The sequence below is a fragment of the Columba livia genome, chromosome W (assembly GCF_036013475.1).
Source record: "Columba livia isolate bColLiv1 breed racing homer chromosome W, bColLiv1.pat.W.v2, whole genome shotgun sequence".
Lineage (NCBI taxonomy): Eukaryota > Metazoa > Chordata > Aves > Columbiformes > Columbidae > Columba > Columba livia.
Window position 1 is genome coordinate 22237065 of NC_088641.1, and position 5704 is coordinate 22242768.

General features: G+C 40.4%; 1 non-coding gene across 1 annotated transcript; it reads right to left on the reverse strand.

Annotated features, from left to right (window-relative positions):
• Positions 1-2032: 2032 nt before the first annotated feature.
• Positions 2033-2147, reverse strand: LOC135577231 (U5 spliceosomal RNA). Its single transcript, XR_010468776.1, has one exon. It is a non-coding gene; the product is annotated as a U5 spliceosomal RNA (small nuclear RNA).
• Positions 2148-5704: the final 3557 nt, after the last annotated feature.

The window sequence follows — 5704 nt, forward strand, 5'->3', positions numbered from 1 at the left end:
TTCTTTCCATATTTGATTCTTCTCATAAAGATGATACTACCTGACTCATCATCTCTTTAATTGTCATCCATTCCATCCTTACAACCATGCTTCCAGCTGTGTTTCCACTGAGAGCATTATCTTCTGAAACTGTATACTTAGCATTTCCCAGGAAATGGCTACATTCAAACATGAAAGAAAATAGCTCTGTTACTGAAACCATTCCAAATGGTTTCAGTATCAGTGTCTTCCAAACACATTTTAATCTAGAGGAGCAGAAACACTCTCACATTGGTACTGACGTAAGCACATATTGTTAATTATCACTGGTTTTACTTTGAGATGTTAATCTAGGATAAGGATGCATACTATCTTAGGACCTGTATGGACATAGTGAAATGACAGAGGAAACAAGTTTATTCAGCAATAATCACAGTATCACAGTATCTTTGGGATTGGAAGGGACCTCAGAAGATCATCTAGTCCAATCCCCCTGCCAGAGCAGGAACACCTAGATGAGATCACACAGGAACACGTCCAGGTGGGTTTTGAATGTCTCCAGGGAAGGAGACTCCACAACCTCCCTGGGCAGCCTGTTCCAGTGCTCCGTCACCCTCACTGAGAAGAAGTTTCTTCTCAAATTTAAGTGGAACCTCTTGTGTTCCAGCTTGATCCCATTACCCCTTGTCCTATCATTGTTTGCCACCGAGAAGAGCCTGGCTCCATCCTCATGGCACTCACCCTTTATATATTTATAAACATTAATAAGGTCCCCCCTTAGTCTCCTCTTCTCCAAACTAAAGAGACCCAGCTCCCTCAGCCTTTCTTCATAAGAGAGATGCTCCACTCCCTTAATCATCTTGGTTGCCCTACGCTGGACCCTCTCCAGCAGTTCCCTGTCCTTCTTGAACTGAGGGACCCAGAACTGGACACAATATTCCAGATGGGGGTCTCACCAGGGCGGAGTAGAGGGGAAGGAGGACCTCTCTCGATCTACTAACCACCCCCCTTCCAATACACCCCAGGATGCCATTGGCCTTCCTGGCCACAAGGGCACAGTGCTGGCTCATGGTCATCCTGTTGTCCACCAGGACCCCCAGGTCCCTTTGCCCTAGGCTGCTCTCTAATAGGTCATTCCCCAGCCTATACTGGAACCTGGGGTTGTTCCTGCCCAGATGCAGGACTCTACACTTTCCCTTGTTAAATTTCATCAGGTTATTCCCCACCCAACTCTCCAGCCTGTCCAGATCCCTGTCCAGATTCTGGTGTGTCAGCCACTCCTCCCAGCTTAGTGTCATCAGCAAACTTGCTGATAGTACACTCTATTCCCTCGTCTAAATCGTTAATGAATATATTGAATAATATTGTCCCCAGTACTGACCCCTGAGGCACTCCACTAGATACTGGCCTCCAACTAGACTCCGCACCATTGACTACCACTCTCTGGCTTCTCTCCTTAAGCCAGTTTGCAACCCACCTCACTATTCTATTGTCCAGACCACACCTCCTCAACTTAGCAACTAGGATGCTATGGGAGACTGTGTCAGGCTTTACTGAAGTCAAGGTAGACCACATCCACCGCTCTGTCATCATCCATCCACCTTGTTACATTCTCATAAAAGGCTATGAGGTTGGTCAAGCATGACTTACCCTTGGTAAAGCCATGCTGACTGCCCCTAATAACCCTCTTATCCTTGATATGCCCTGAGATGGCACCAAGGAAAAGCTGTTCCATTACTTTCCCAGGGACGGAGGTGAGGCTGACCGGTCTATAATTACCTGGGTCCTCCTTCTTGCCATTTTTGAAGACTGGAGTGACATTTGCTTTCCTCCAATCCTCGGGCACCTCTCCCATTTCCCAAGACTTGGCAAAGATGATAGAGAGAGGTCTAGCAATGACTTCAGCCAGCTCTCTCAGCACCTGCGGGTGCATCCCATCTAGACCCATGAATTTATGGATGTCCAGACTACTTAATTGCTCCCTAACCCAGTCCTCATCGACTAAAGCAAACTCCTCCATTGACCTGTCTTCATCCGGGGTCTCAGGGGAATTAGCTCCACCGAAATGGAGCCTCAAAAAATTAATCGACACTCGTACTTGTTCCTCTCCATGAAAATCTTTAGTAAAAGGTGAAAGATTTATACGATCTGAAGAGAAACCAGAGTAAGTAATTTGTGTAAGTAAGTAGGACATATGGGTACCTTACAAGATAGGACCTTTAATGAGGCATATCATACCTTCATTCAGCAGCCACTGAATACAAAGTATGGCAAAAGAGGATTTCATCCTTCTAGCTTCCTGCAACTAGGAATTTGCTACAGAAACTCCAAGTCTTGTGGCTAAGCGTGAATGAAAAAAATCCACATCCTTTGTTCTCAGAAACATTGACAGTTTTAAGATCCAAATTTAATTACGACATGGAAGAAAAATTCTGTTCAACTAATGTCGTGGTTTAACCCAAGCTAGCAATACAAACACGATAGCTGCTTGCTCATTCCCCACCCATCCCCCAAATGGGGGAGAGAATTGAAAGGGAAGGGAGAAACTTGGACTGAAATAAACACGGTTTAATAAAATAACAAAATACTAATACACTACCAGTAAATACATATATAAAATAGAATAAAAAATAAAAGACACTCAATGCAATTCCTAACAAACTCCATCCACATCGAGCAGCCAGTCCCAGGAAACACCACCTGGTCCCAACAGCTGATACCAGAGAGAGAGAAAAGAGGAAAAAGGCAGAAAGGCCCAGAGGCCTCTGCAAAACAGCAGGATGGCAAAAGGCCAAACTAATTAATGTCCTGAACAGAACTGCCCTGGTTCTGACATACCGTATTTAAAGGTCACCATCTGCAGATCTGATAGAGCACAGCTAACTTGCTAAAATGACCATCTCTGAGTCATTTTGGGAATGAGAACTCATGTTAAGAGGGCATTAAGAAATAGAAAACCCCACAGTTAAATTCTACTACATGGGCAATTGGAGGACTATTTGTTCTGCCTTTAGGGTTATTTCTGAAAGGTGTGAGCATGCAGTGATGTCCTATTTGTCATGTGATACATAGTGAAATGGTGCCTATGAAGACAATAAAAGAAAACAGACCGATCCCAAACCACTGATTCTAAAATTTCTGAGCACTGAGGAAGTTCAGATATTAATCTCCTTGGCCTGTATTCAAAGCTTTCGTTTCTGGGAAACTTTTATCTGCATATAAGCTATGCGACCCACAACCCTCTTACATCTGAAACACAGCATAACGCAAGATGTCTTTTTTTTGTTTGTTCAGTTTTTTTAAGGAGGATGTAGGAGGCACTTGCATACATTGTTACTGATACTGTAAATCAACTATATGAAGAAACTTCTAAAACCAAAAATAATTTGCGGTTTTAAAAGCAAGCATCACCTTTATTGATGCGCCGGCTCCCACAGGAATTGTTTCTGTCTAGTGGGGGCCCTGAACAATTCCCAGACACAGGTTATATCCATTCAGATCATACATATTCATTATATTTCCAATAAATGCTTTGCATATGCATTATATCCCTTTGTTATTCGGTTTGTAACCTGCTTGCGCTGGTGTTGCCACCTTATCTTCTGAGAGCAAGGGCATCGTCTCCTAACCTTCTCCTGCTTATCTTAACAAATACCATTCTTGTGACTTAAGGTCTAATAAGTGCCTAAAATCTAACATCTCTGAAACTTATTCTTACTTAGTAAATGTCTAAAATCTATGACCCTTATTCGTATAGACTTATTTTATTATTAATTACTGATTTTAGGTATCATTAAGCCCTCCTCTCTTCTTGAGGGTTTGTGGCCACTAGGCTTCAACCCTCATTTAAATATAATCTTGATCATTTACTTCCAAACCGCTTTTCTATGGCTCTCTTTGTACATCCTAAAATCATGATAAACACAATTATTATGACTAAAATAATTATTCCTGTTTGCACTAATGATGTTAGACACCCTGCAAGTGAAATATTCCCCATTCGAAATAACAGCTTATTAATGCACGTGCTTTCTATATTTTGTCTAACGTCCTGTGATTGTTTCGCAACCTCTTTGATAACCCCAATTTGATAATTTGAATTTTTCATCACATTTGGTATGTGGATACAATAGTGATCATGGTCCAATTTCCAACCCCAATTTGATCATTTGAATTTTTCATCACATTTCGTATGTGGATACAATAGTGATCACGGTCCAATTTCAAGAAACCGCACACCCTATGTTCTTTTAATAGTAAAAAATCTAAGGTCAACCTATTATGTAAGGTAACCTCTGTGTTGGTTTGAATTTGTCTATTTAATTGTTTTAAACTCTGGGCAACTGCATTGGCTAAGACCTCCATTTGCCATGTCAAATTGTCTGTCACGTATCTGTTTTCTAGAGCACAGTGTATGTAATTAACAGTCTTGAGATATGTGTTAAAGCAAGACTCAACTAATTGTGCAGACCTCAAAATGTCTAAGCTGAAAGGTGAATAGTGTCTATAGTTTGTGATTAAGTGTTTTGCAAGCCACTCTTAACTTTTTTGTGCGAGCACTGAAACTGAAAGCATTTATATATCTTTAGGTTAGCAATTGCAGACTGGATTCACTCATTCTTTCAAGTGATGACAATAATTCATCTATATATATTTATCAAATAAGTCTCACTTTTTTAAACTCTTTTAGGGACTGCAGCAAAAAACTTAATTACATATTGCAACACAACATACAAACATACAAATATAACAATTGTTAATACAATACTGACAATTTCTTAATCTATGTCTGTAAATCAGGAATCCAGGACACTAATCATGTCCAAACTTCTTGAAATCTGTAAGAGGCATAGCTCTTCTGTACCTCATGCAAGACTGTAGTATGTTTCCAAATCTCCTCCAACTCTGTCATGATTCTTTTAGATTAATCAACATTTTAATTAAGTGTTTTCCCAAGATATATTAATAGGGAAGGGTATTCCTAATATTAGAACCCCTTTATTTGAATCCTCTTGGTAATATGTGCATACTCAGCAATTGGTCTTTTCAGCTATCTGCATGGTTTTCCGGATCATCATAAAATGTACATTTTGAGTCCATGGATTCTCCTGATTTAACAGTGAACTTGCTATACCGTATAACAGGCAAAGACTTATGTAACTGTAATACATGTTTAAACAGATACCTACAAAGAAAACAGATTACTATTAATACTACAACGAATATTAACAAACCTCCTTGAATACAGTCACATTCTGTATACAATTCTTTTTCAGTCCAAGTGCAATTCATGAAGTTTTCTTAAGTTTTAGTGTTAAAGGAGTGGTCTCTTCTAATTTCTACCCAGTCTCTGTACTTTTTTTTAATCTATTGTACTGAATGCAGGAATTGACTCCTTTATGTTTCACAGCCATGTTAGTTACCAACAGTACCATACAGAGTCCTCTCCACTGCTCTTTCAAGGTTTGTTTCAGGTCCAAGGACAGACTGGATCTCCAGGTCAGAAGGGAGGTACAGGCACATCCAATGGCACAGGTACTTTCTTCTGGATATACCTAAGTAATGATGAGAACAACATCTATTCAATGAGCATTTGGTTCCCCAAAATATGCATTTGATTAGTTTTTCCTGTCAAGGTTACTGAATAGGGTCTCCCACACAATAGTGTCTCTTGCCTGCCAGAGCACACTGTTGGCTCATGTTCAACTTGCCATCGACCAAAACC